This window comes from Medicago sativa, chromosome 5 (assembly GCF_051527215.1).
Source record: "Medicago sativa cultivar Bolivia chromosome 5, Bolivia_mono, whole genome shotgun sequence".
NCBI lineage: Eukaryota > Viridiplantae > Streptophyta > Magnoliopsida > Fabales > Fabaceae > Medicago > Medicago sativa.
The window spans coordinates 48639384-48653709 of NC_140753.1; the positions used below are offsets into that span (position 1 = coordinate 48639384).

At 31.7% G+C, this 14326-nt stretch overlaps 1 pseudogene; it reads left to right on the forward strand.

Moving 5' to 3' along the window:
• Positions 1-350: 350 nt before the first annotated feature.
• On the forward strand, positions 351-4745 carry LOC146922613 (protein RRP6-like 3 pseudogene; annotated as a pseudogene).
• Positions 4746-14326: the final 9581 nt, after the last annotated feature.

Here is a 14326-nt window from a genome sequence, read left to right on the forward strand (position 1 = left end):
ATCGTTCAATTTCAATTCAACGACCATGAATGTACTAACCGTGTGAATGCGTCAAAATTGCTACCGACCTACTAAATTAGCAAAGTGAAAAAATGATAGAGAATCCATTTCCACTATGTTCCCTTCACAAGAGTTAAATAGTAGCTTGCGTATTGGTAAAGTTTAAGACTTTGGGGGCTTTTCCAAAACCCCTAGAACCTACTTTTGTTTTTGTTTGGTCTAAAAAGGAATCACAATTCATCTAAGTTATTCTGAGCTTTATAACTTTTCATTCCTTCTTATTAGTATTACATGCAAAGAGCAGAACACACAGGTTTGTAGAATTTTTGCGATCAAAAGCCTTGCAATAGATGGATCGCAATGAGGTTGTCAAAGATACTGGTTCTGGGAATTTTGCTGTTGCAAAGCTAGTTAGGGACATCTTTACCAAAGAGCATTTTGCTGTTAAGTTTATTGAGAGGCCAAAAGGTATATAGCACTGCCAAATAGGGGTGTTCAAATCCAAACCGATCCAAAATAAAACCGCAAACCGATCCAAAAAAACCGAAAACCGCAAAAAACCGAATATATTTGGATGCGTTTGGATGTTGTTTTGTAAAAACCGCTAAGATCGGATCGGATTTCGGATCACTTTTTCAAAACCGAACCAAACCGAACCGAACCGCAAAAATAAATATTAATACTTATTTATTCTTTTATTAGTATTATAGATTGCATTATTATGTTTTTTGTTAAATTTTAATCTTATACATTGCACTAATTTAATCTATATTATTATTACTTCATATGTTTCAAAAATAATCGATAATTTTCATACTATAATTTCATTTTTTTAATATATTTTGCATCAAACCTATTATTTTACCGTGTTTGTGTAATATTAATATTAATAAAAAAATTATATTCTTCAAAAAAGAGTAAATAAAAAATATATTTTGCATTTTGGACATCCAAAAACCGATCCAAATTAAACCGCATATATTTGGATCGGTTCGGTTCGGATTTTTTTAGAATACTCATCCAAACCGAACCGAACCGCATGTGATTTTTATTTTGGATCGGTTGACATTTTGCCTCAAAACCGATCCAAACCGCACCGCGAACACCCCTACTGCCAAATGTCTGTTATATATAATTGAATATAAATTTTATTGCTTAAATATTTTTAAGAGGAATCTAAAAATCTAATTAGATATAACTTTATAGATTAAATATATTTTTGTCTCTCTAAATATATGATCTTTCTTTTTTATTTCCTGTAAAAAGTTTCATCGAATAATGGTCCCCATAAACTTTCCATCTTCAAAATTGGTCTCCACTTTAACCGAAGTTGACATTGTAAGTACTACCTACCACGTCATTCGAATTGGCCACGTAAACTTGCCATATCATTCAAAATTGGCCATGTGTATCTGCCACAAGCTTCAGTTAATGTGAGTTTTTTTTATCAATGGGAATACAAAGACAAGCAAACAAAACTAAGATCACAAGAAACTAACTCTCATTGCATCAACAAGAAGAGTTGAATAAAGTTGCGAAGGACAAGACTGAAGAAGGACAACAGCCTACATAGAAGAAGCACCATTCTTAGCAAGTCAATCTGCACAAGCATTCCCTTCACGAAGAGTGTGAGTGAAACTAAGATCTCAATCGTAAGATAAGAATCTCTTGATATAAGAAACCAATGGTGCATATGGATGAGTCAAGAGGTGGTCGTTCTCCAAAAGAAGCAATGCCGATTGAGAGTCAGATTCACAAATAATAGAACGAAAACCAGCGTTCTAAGCCATATCTAACTCGTGGTAAAATGAAAAAGAAGCAATTAAAAAAAACAAAAGAAAAAAAATTGCAAAATTTTTTTTTGGCAGTAGCATTGCCAAATGAAAAGTTGAAAAAATTTCTAAGTGCTGGGCGGTAGTTAACTGCCGCTGAACTTTGTGACAGTACAAAAAAAAAAACCAGTAAAACCAATCAAATGTTTAAAACTTGCAATACCTGTTCTTTGATGCATATTATGTGTAGAAACGTCCTAGCAATCGATCAACAATGATTTGGAACCAAGATTTTGACAAAAGATTTTTGAAATGAGGATTTTTTGTGGAATGGTATGGCCAGGTAAGGTGATGAGTAAATATGACCTAGGGTTTTCTGGTTATGGGGAAAAAAAAAAGCAACGGCAGTTAACTACCGCTGTGGCCAGCGGCAGTTAACTGCTACCGGTTAGCCCAACGGTAGTTAACTACCGCAGGTGGCTTTTGGGTAATTTTCTTGTGTCATTGTGAAGTTATGAATGTCAGAAGAAAATTGCTTTTTTGACATTCAAAACGTCATATTGACACATGAAAATGACATCTTTACCCCCGGAGGTAGTTAACTACCGTTCCAAGTATACAGCACAAAAAAATAAATAAAAAATGCTCCAGCGGTAGTTAACTACCGTGGAGCATGTATATGATTTTTTGGGGCCCTTTTCAAGGTGACGTTTATTAACATACAACATGTATATGATTTTTTTGGGCCCTTTTCAAGGTGACGTTTATTAGCATACACAATGTTAAACCTCCATGTACCGACACTGTCACCTTCATGTTCCTGCACTCAATGTTTCCCCTTTACTCTCGTGAGTCTCACTTGTTTGTCTCCCTCCTTCAATGTCAGTTCCCTCACCCCTCTTCCCTGCCATTCACGTATCAAGATTGGGTGGTGAAAGACAAGTAGTAGCAGCTTCATCTATGGAGGAAATAAAAACTAATTTTACCTAAATTCAAACATAGAAGTTTCTTTTTTACATTTCCTCAATTTTGGTTGTGTGTAGTCTCAAATTCATCCTTTGATTCTCTTTTTCTTGTTTCCATTTCAAATTTCAAATCAATGCAATGTACACCAAATCCTCACTATATGTAAATATGGATGTGGTTCTTCAAAAATCTCTCTCTTTTATTTTCTTGTTTTTTTTATCCCCAAAATGATAAAAATTCGGCCTTATTAATTATTATTGGATGTTGTTGCCTTGTGCAAAAAAATAATAATATAATGTGCATAATCTTATTGAAGAACTTGATGTGTGAATACTAAAGGCAAGAAAAAAGACAGTGCTGGAGGAAGAAGACGAACAAGTAGACGTAAGAGAAAATGGAAAAAGTGCTCCACGATAGTTAACTACCGCTGGAGCAATTTTTTTTTTTTTTTTTTTGTTGTATACTTGGAACTGTAGTTAACTACTGTCGGATAAATCCAGCGGTAGTTAACTACCGCCGAGGGTAAAAATGTCATTTCCATGTGTCAATATGACGTTTTGAATGTCAGAAAAGCAATCTTCATGTTAGAAAAGCAATTTTCGATTTTCAAATACATAGGCCCAATAACCCAAAAAAAAGCCCAATTAGATACATTTAAAAGTATTCAAAAAAGCAACGATAACGCTAATTGTTTTCTTGTTTCTTTCCTAAGAAAACTCGTTTTTCTCCCTCATCGTTTCACCGGTAGCTTTACCCTGATCGCACCTGTTTCTGTCACCTTATCGCACGCACCTACTTCTCTGTCTCCTGATCGTCCCTGCTTCACTGACATGAAAGGAACAAATATTAAAAAACGAAAACGTAGTAGATGCTATACGTTAGAAGTGAGGAAACCTCAAGACAGGTTTAAAAAAACATACGTGGACAACTCCTTCTCTTCCTTTTCTCATAATGTCATTCGCAAAGATTTTTAATTATTTTATTTTCTCTTTTCCTTCCTTTTTTATATCATCATTTTTATCTTCTTTTTAATTATATTCTTTCCCACTTTGTAACAATTAGGTTTAAGTATAAATAATTTTTGTTTAATTCTTCCATTTAATTTCTTTCTCAATTTCTATGAATAGGTATTGACAAATTAGGGCAATCTTTTGCAATTTCTATTTTTATTCCATAACTCTAAAATCTATGTTTTCAAATTTCCCTTGTCCTTTTTTCAATATTTTTATTGTACCCCAAACATGTTTTCACTTTGAAATTTAACTTTGTCCAATTTTTTTTTTTTTGATGAAGAAACGGTTGAAATGAGTAAACATCCTTCTTACAATAAGATTCAAAATCTCATGGTTAATGGTCCTTCACCTGAGCTATTCTTGGCTTTTGAGAGGGTGAAACCTAGTCCCATCAAATTGAAGAAAGTGAAGTTTGTTGACACTGAAGAAAAACTAGATCAATTGGTAGAGGATTTGAAAAACGTTAATATATTTGCAGTCGACATAGAACACAATAGCACAAGAAGTTATCTGGGGCTACTATCTTTGATACAAATTTCCACAGCCACAAACGACTATATAGTCGATCCTCTTGCTTTACACGATAAACTCAATAGATTGGAACCAATCTTTGAGGATAGTTCAGTGTGTAAAGTCTTCCATCGAAGCATTAATGACCTAGAGTGGCTACAAAGGGGCTTCGACATCTATGTCATCAATTTGTTTGATACTTTGAAAGCCTGTGATGCATTGAAGCATAAAGGCAGATCCTTGAAATACTTATTGGAACACTATTGTGATGTGTTCACGGACAAAAAGTTTCAGGTAATTTGCTATATTATAAGATCAAATAAAAATTGCTATTTTATTGCCAATTGAGAGATTTATTTTTTTCATTCTATCTATGTTTTGTTTGTTGCTATAGTTGGCCGATTGGAGGACTAGAGCTTTAGCAAAAGATAAAGCAACATATGATATCATGGATACACACTATCTCTTGTATATTGCTGCATAGCTAGTGAGAGAGGCCATATCCTCACCAGACTTAAATATGTTCAGCAACATATATGCCAAAAATTAAATAATCTAAGTCTGAACATGTATGAAAAACAGAAGGAGATTTGCACTGCTTCAGCTTCTCAATTTATAAAGACTTTAGATGAACCAGAAAAAAAGATTGAGGTAAGTTTTAAACTACTAAATTCTCCCCTCCTTTTCCCTCTTAGAAGTTAGATCCTTACCATTCTATGCTTTTATGTTTTAATTATATACGATGATAAAAAGAATCTGCTTGTGGCACGATACTATGGCGCGACTCCATGATGAAGGGTTAAAATACACCTTGGACGATAACGTAGTGTCACAATTAGGTGCTGCATTTGTTCAAGGAAGAAGGGAAAAACATATATACAGTGTGTTTGAAGACCCATCACCAGTAATTAAATCCCATTTTCATTCACTGTTTAAGTTTGTCAAAACCGGCAATCTTAACTATATTATTAAACATGTAATATACAAGCAATGCAAAGTCAATAAGTATAGTGAAAAATTCTTGCTTGGTTTGAAGAGGAATGTGCCATCATTCCTTCAAATTGTTATGGAAGAAAATTTTGCCAAGATAAAGAAGTCAGTCAATACAAAAGAGCCAGTCAACACAAAAGAGCCCTCCTCCTCAAGTATATACCAGATAGATGGATTTTGCAGACTGTGCAGCAAAAGATAAATGTTGACTAAATATGTTACTATTCCTCAAATTGACAAAACACTTCCCATAACTATATAGGAGGTTTTAAAAAGCTGATACAACATTTCTTTGTAAGGCCTGCAATGGGAGAGCTGATCAGGTTGCCAGTGAGTATTTCAGAAAGCTAGAAAAGCTTTACAATGTTTCTGAAATAAAGGAAACAAATCAAACTCGTTCTACGGGCAAGAACGCTTCAGAGGCTTTCCATGTTTTAACCATGGATGATGCAAAAAAAAGTTTGAGTGAGTCGGTGCGCATTGCAAAGAAAGAGGTATGATTCATTTTCTCTCATTCTAATAGTACAATTATGTTTTAACTATGGGCAAAAACTTGTGTTAATAATTGTTTTTAGTTATTTGAGATATTATAGTTGATGTTAAAGTTGTTATAGGTTATTAGTTTGAATTAATTTATTTGGAAGCCAACATCCTTTCTTGGTTACTAAGATCCTACTTTGATTATCAGATGGTTGCTACATACTTCCAAAAAGAAAAATACACTGATGTCACTGAAGAAGAAAAGAAAATACTGAAGGAAATGAGAGAGGAAGAAGTAAACTGAAAAAAAGAGAAGAAGGCAATGGGAAAAGAGGGATTTGGTCTCCGTCTGTTTCAGCTTGCTACTGAAGGCATTGATTCAGATGATGAAATAAAGGACATGCCTGAATACATTAAGGCACAGGAAACACATGCCTTATCAGATGAAGAAGAGTGCATCAATTTTATACGAGTTGCTAGGTTTGTTATAGACTGGAGAACCATGTATCAAACAAAGGGTTTGACATTCCTCCCATACGATGAAATGCAAGAAGAATAAAAACAAAATAACCAATTGGTTTTTGTAGTATCACATTTATTCAACTGTAATTGGAACTATGATTGATTTTTTGTAGCTTATATAGTATGATTTGTGATCATAGTCACATAGTTTTTCTCCCTGTTTTGTTTTGAGGATGAAGGATTTCAAAGAGCTTAACAAGCTCATTTGGATCCACCTTGTCACTTACCTGCCAATGTGTTAAACAATATATATAAGAGTTTATGATAAGTTATTCAATTTACTTTCTTAATAATCTAGTACCTCAACTTATGCTCGATTTTAGTCTTTGAAAGAGCTTGTGTGCGTCGTGTTGATTTTAACATATTTTTACACGAAATTGCACATTATTAAACATGCATCTCGACTTGTTCTATCAATCAATAATGTGTATAAAAATTCACTAAAAAAATAAAATGAAAACAATTTCCTTCCATTCTACAAAAACTTTTTAGAGCGAGTATATTCTCAACAAAAGTGAGGAATGCCTTTGAGACACTCTCAGAAAGTTGTGGAAAAGACAAAAGCATATCTTGGCTTTTGCCATAAACAAAAATTCAAGAATCAGATTAATCCCCTTTAGACTTAATTCAAAGTTTAAAAGTTAAAATAAAATAACTTCATCAACAGTTGAAAGCAGTAAAATTTTCACAAATCAAATCCATAACAACCAATACTAGACTAATTTGAATAATAAATCCAGAAACTAAAAATTAGATCAAGGAAACCTTTTAACAACTAAGAATCACAAAAGCTTCAGAAATTTTTTAAAATTTATCGGTCTCCTTACTCACTTTGTTCCGTGAAATCCAAGTTCCACTGAGTAACTCTCTGCATCGCAGTAGAAATAGCTCTGAGAAGATTCAGAGTAGCTGCAGCTTGACAATAAGCACGAATCGGACCCGGTGTCCTGGATTTCTCATCAAATGCCTCACCGTTGATGTTATCCCCTCCATAACTTGAAAGCTTCAAACCATTCTTCTCCTCAAAATCTCCGATCTGGGTTTGGGGCCGATGGGGAATGAGAGAGTTGGAAGATGTTGAATAGAGAGACATTGTGTGTTATGTTTTGTTTGTTGCTATAATTGACCGATTGGAGGACTAGGGCTTTAGCAAAAGATAAAGCAACATATTCTATCATGGATACACACTATCTCTTGTATATTGCTCCACAGCTAGTGAGAGAGGCCATATCCTCAGTAGACTTAAATATGTTCAACAACATATGCCAAAAATCAAATAATCTAAGTCTGAACATGTATGAAAAACAGAAGGAGATTTGCACTGCTTCAGCTTTATAAAGACTTTAGATGAACCAGAAGAAAAGATTGAGTTAAGTTTTAAACTACTAAATTCTCCCCTCCTTTTCCCACTTAGAAGTTAGATCCTTACCATTCTATGCTTTTATGTTTTAATTATAGACAATGATAAAAAGAATCTGTTTGTGGTGTAACGCCCATTTCGATTATTTAATTATTTTAAATGGGTTTTAAGATATATTTATATGATTGACGTGATTTATATGAGTTTTTAGATTATATTTATATTATCGATGTGATTTATGTGATTTTTATGAATTATGTGATTTTAGAGGATTTTATGAGATGTTGTGACTTATTTTATTATTTAATAAAATAAGATTTGAAAATAAAATAAATATTGAGTTGTGGGGCTGTTTTGTGAATTTAGAAAGTTTGGCGTAGAAATATATTTGTTATTTTGTGTAGAAATATATATGTTATCTGGTGTAGAAATATATTTGTTATTTTGTGTAGAAATATATATGTTATATGGTGTAGAAATATATTTGTTATTTTGTGTAGAAATATATATGTTATCTGGTGTAGAAATATATTTGTTATTTTGTGTAGAAATATATATGTTATCTGGTGTAGAAATATATTTGTTATTTTGTGTAGAAATATATTTTTTATTTGATGTAGAGATATATTTGTTATTTGGTGTTAAAATATTATATACATATATATTTTGATGAAATATGCTATTATGTGTTATTTGGTGTATTAATATTATTTGGTGGGAGAATATATTTAGTGGAAGAATATATTTAGTGAGAGAATATATTTAGTGGAAGAATATATTTAGTGGAGAAATATATTTAGTGGAGAAATATAATTATTTAGAATAAAGAGGCTTTGGGGCAGAATTGGAATTAAGAGAAAATAAGTAGGTTGAGATTTATATATAAAGAGGAGAGTCAGAGTTAGAAAATAAGGATTACGTGCAAACTGTTTTGGAGAAAGAGGAGAAACCTAGAGATGAGAAGAGTCAGAGAAGGAGAAGATTGTAGAACCTTGCTGTCAATTAATCTAAGGTAAGTGTGAGACTAACTCTCAGTAATATTAAGTCTGTAATTCTGATAATTAGATTTAACATGTTGTAGGTTGAGTTTGTGAGGTTTTGAGAATTAGGGTTTTGAGAGAGATTTGATGATTAGATGATGAAAACTTGTTGAATTGATGTAGAAATTGTGTACAGACCTTAGATAGTCATTAGGATGATAATTAGAATCAGTTTTGAGGTTAGAACCATGAGATTAGGTGAATTTTTGGAAATGAGATTATTGGTAATGAGATATTGTTATATATGCACTTTATGTATTGTTTACGATGCTTATGATGATGTGATTCATTCCTTAATGTTGATATGATATATAAGAATTGTTTATATGCTACATATGTTGTTGTCTTGCTGTTGTTGACCATTAATGTCATAAAGTTGTAAAATGTCGGTCTAAGTTGAGAAGTCTCATAAGATGTTGAAATAATTTCCGCTGCGAAATTTTAGATTTTACATTGTTGGATTTTGAAGGATAAATTATTATTTATTCCATTTATGATTTTTAAGAAGTGTAGCATTCCGTTTAAGTTGTTAAACTCTGATTTTTATTAAGAAATTTTTATGTTGTGAAAACGGGGTGTTACAATTGGTATCAGAGCAGGTCGGTCCGTCCGACCAAGTAGATGAGTCGTTGTGTCGTGTGACAGTTGAATACTGTCGTTGTGTTTTCTAATTAATGGTTATGTTTTATTATGTGATCATGTTTGACTGACTAACCTTAATGTGATTTTTGTGTAATGTTTGAAGTTACTATTTTGTTATACATTGCTTAAGATATTTAAGTAATAATTAAATTCATTTTTCTCTTGTTCTTTGAATTTCGAGGACAAAATTCTTTTAAGGGGGTAGAGTTGTAACGCCCATTTCGATTATTTAATTATTTTAAATGAGTTTTAAGATATATTTATATAATTGACATGATTTATATGAGTTTTTAGATTATATTTATATTATTGATGTGATTTATGGGATTTATATGAATTATGTGATTTTAGAGGATTTTATGAGATGTTGTGACTTATTTTATTATTTAATAAAATAAGATTTGAAAATAAAATAAATATTGAGTTGTGGGGCTGTTTTGTGAATTTAGAAAGTTTGGTGTAGAAATATATTTGTTATTTTATGTAGAAATATATATGTTATTTGGTGTAGAAATATATTTGTTATTTTGTGTAGAAATATATATGTTATCTGGTGTAGAAATATATTTGTTATTTTGCGTAGAAATATATATGTTATCTGGTGTAGAAATATATTTGTTATTTTGTGTAGAAATATATAAGTTATCTGGTGTAGAAATATATTTGTTATTTTGTGTAGAAATATATTTGTTATTTGATGTAGAGATATATTTGTTATTTGGTGTTAAAATATTATATACATATATATTTTGATGAAATATGTTATTATGTGTTATTTGGTGTATTAATATTATTTAGTGAGAGAATATATTTAGGTGAATTTTTGGAAATGAGATTATTAGTAATGAGATATTGTTATATATGCACTTTATGTATTGTTTACGATGCTTATGATGATGTGATTCATTCTTTAATGTTGATATGATATATAAGAATTGTTTATATGCTACATATGTTGTTGTTTTGCCGTTGTTGACCATTAATGTCATAAAGTTGTAAAATGTCGGTCTAAGTTGAGAAGTCTCATAAGATGTTGAAATAATTTACGCTGCGAAGTTTTAGATATTACATTGTTGGATATTGAAGGATAAATTATTATTTATTCCATTTATGATTTTTAAGAAGTGTAGCATTCCGTTTAAGTTGTTAAACTCTGATTTTTATTAAGAAATTTTTATGTTGGGAAAACGGGGTGTTACATGTGGCGCGATACTATGGCGCAACTCCATGATGAAGGGTTAAAATACACCTTGGACGATAACGTAGTGTCACAAGTAGGTGCTGCATTTGTTCAAGGAAGAAGGGAAAAACGTATATACAGTGTGTTTAGAAGACCCATCACCAGTAATTAAATCCCATTTTCATTCACTGTTTAAGTTTGTCAAAACCGGCAATCTTAACTATATTATTAAACATGTAATATACAAGCAATGCAAAGTCAATAAGTATAGTGAAAAATTCTTGCTTGGTTTGAAGAGGAATGTGCCATCATTGCTTCAAAATGTTATGGAAGAAAATTGTGCCAATATAAAGAAGTCAGTCAATACAAAAGAGCCAGTCAACACAAAAGAGCCCTCCTCCTCAAGTATATACCAGATAGATGGATTTTGCAGACTGTGCAGCAAAAGATAAATATTGACTAAATATGTTACTATTCCTCACAAATTGACAAAACACTTCCCATAACTGTATATGAGGTTTTTAAAAGCTGATACAACATTTCTTTGTAAGGCCTGCAATGGGAGAGCTGATCAGGTTGCCAGTGAGTATTTCAGAAAGCTAGAAAAGCTTTACAATGTTTCTGAAATAAAGGAAACAAATCAAACTCGATCTACGGGCAAGAACGCTTCAGAGGCTTTCCATGTTTTAACCATGGATGATGCAAAAAAAAGTTTGAGTGAGTCGGTGCGCATTGCAAAGGAAGAGGTATGATTCATTTTCTCTCATTCTAATAGTACAATTATGTTTTAACTATGGGCAAAAACTTGTGTTAATAATTGTTTTTAGTTATTTGAGATATTATAGTTGATGTTACTTATACTGTTGGGTTAAAGTTGCTATAGGTTATCAGTTTGAATTAATTTATTTGGAAGCCAACATCCTTTCTTGGTTACTAAGATCCTACTTTGATTATCAGATGGTTGCTACATACTTCCAAAAAGAAAAATACACTGATGTCACTGAAGAAGAAAAGAAAATACTGAAGGAAATGAGAGAGGAAGAAGTAAACTGAAAAAAAGAGAAGAAGGCAATGGAAAAAGAGGGATTTTGTCTCCGTCTGTTTCAGCTTGCTACTGAAGGCATTGATTCAGATGATGAAATAAAGGACATGCCTGAATACATTGAGGCACAGGAAACACATGCCTTATCAGATGAAGAAGAGCGCATCAATTTTATACTAGTTGCTAGGTTTGTTATAGACTGGAGAACCATGTATCAAACAAAGGGTTTGACATTCCTCCCATACGATGAAATGCAAGAAGAATAAAAACAAAATAACCAATTGGTTTTTGTAGTTTCACATTTATTCAACTGTAATTGGAACTATGATTGATTTTTTGTAGCTTATATAGTATGATCTGTGATCATAGTCACATAGTTTTTCTCCCTGTTTTGTTTTGAGGATGAAGGATTTCAAAGAGCTTAACAAGCTCATTTGGATCCACCTTGTCACTTACCTGCCAATGTATTAAACAATATATATAAGAGTTTATGATAAGTGATTCAATTTACTTGCTTAATAAAATCTAGTACCTCAACTTATGCTCGATTTTAGTCTTTGAAAGAGCTTGTGTACGTCATGTTGATTTTAACATATTTTTACACGAAATTGCACATTATTAAACATGCATCTCCACTTGTTCTATCAATCAATAATGTGTATAAAAATTCACTAAAAAAATAAAATGAAAACAATTTCCTTCCATTCTACAAAAACTTTTTAGAGCGAGTATATTCTCAACAAAAGTGAGGGATGCCTTTGAGACACTCTCAGAAAGTTGTGGAAAAGACAAAAGCATATCTTGGCTTTTGCCATAAACAAAAATTCAAGAATCAGATTAATCCCCTTTAGACTTAATTCAAAGTTTAAAAGTTAAAATAAAATAACTTCATCAACAGTTGAAAGCAGTAAAATTTTCACAAATCAAATCCATAACAACCAATACTAGACTAATTTGAATAACAAAACCAGAAACTAAAAAATAGATCAAGGAAACCTTTTAACAACTAAGAATCACAAAAGCTTCAGAAAAGTTTTAAAATTTACCGGTCTCCTTGCTCACTTTGTTCCGTGAAATCCAAGTTCCACTGAGTAACCCGCTGCATAGCAGTAGAAATAGCTCTGAGAAGATTCAGAGTAGCTTCCGCTTGACAATAAGCCCAAATCGGACCCGGTGTCCTGGATTTCTCATCAAATGCCTCACAGTTGATGTTATCCCCTCCATAACTTGAAAGCTTCAAACCATTCTTCTCCTCAAAATCTCCGATCTGGGTTTGGGGCCGATGGGGAATGAGAGATTTGGAAGATGTTGAATAGAGAGATATTGTGTGTTATGTTTTGTTTGTTGCTATAATTGACCGATTGGAGGACTAGAGCTTTAGCAAAAGATAAAGCAACATATTCTATCATGGATACACACTATCTCTTGTATATTGCTGCACAGCTAGTGAGAGAGGCCATATCCTCAGTAGACTTAAATATGTTCAACAACATATGCCAAAAATCAAATAATCGAAGTCTGAACATGTATGAAAAACAGAAGGAGATTTGCAGTGCTTCAGCTTTATAAAGACTTTAGATGAACCAGAAGAAAAGATTGAGGTAAGTTTTAAACTACTAAATTCTCCCCTCCTTTTCCCTCTTAGAAGTTAGATCCTTACCATTCTATGCTTTTATGTTTTAATTATAGACAATGATAAAAAGAATCTGTTTGTGGTGTAACGCCTATTTCGATTATTTAATTATTTTAAATGATTTTTACGATATATTTATATGATTGACGGTATTTATATGAGTTTTTAGATTATCTTTATATTATCGATGTGATTTATGTGATTTATATGAATTATGTGATTTTAGAGGATTTTATGAGATGTTGTGACTTATTTTATTATTTAATAAAATAAGATTTGAAAAAAAAAATATTGAGTTGTGGTGCTGTTTTGTGAATTTAGAAAGTTTGGCGTAGAAATATATTTATTATTTTGTGTAGAAATATATATGTTATCTGGTGTAGAAATATATTTGTTATTTTGTGTAGAAATATATATGTTATCTGGTGTAGAAATATATTTGTTATTTTGTGTAGAAATATATTTTTTATTTGATGTAGAGATATATTTGTTATTTGGTGTTAAAATATTATATACATATATATTTTGATGAAATATGCTATTATGTGTTATTTGGTGTATTAATATTATTTGGTGGGAGAATATATTTGTGTTATTTGGTGTATTAATATTATTTGGTGGGAGAGTATATTTAGTGGAAGAATATATTTAGTGAGAGAATATATTTAGTGGAAGAATATATTTAGTGGAGAAATATATTTAGTGGAGAAATATAATTATTTAGAATAAAGAGGCTTTAGGGCAGAATTGGAATCAAGAGAAAATAAGTAGGTTGGGATTTATATATAAAGAGGAGAGTCAGAGTTAGAAAATAAGGATTACGTGCAAACTGTTTTGGAGAAAGAGGAGAAACTTAGAGATGAGCAGAGTCAGAGAAGGAGAATATTGTAGAACCTTACTGTCAATTAATCTAAGGTAAGGGTGAGATTAACTCTCAGTAATATTAAATCTGTAATTCTGATAATTAGATTTAACATGTTGTAGGTTGAGTTTGTGAGGTTTTGAGAATTAGGGTTTTGAGAGAGATTTGATGATTAGATGATGAAAACTTGTTGAATTGATGTAGAAATTGTGTACAGACCTTAGATAATCATTAGGATGATAATTAGAATCAGTTTTGAGGTTAGAACCATGAGATTAGGTGAATTTTTGGAAATGAGATTATTGGTAATGAGA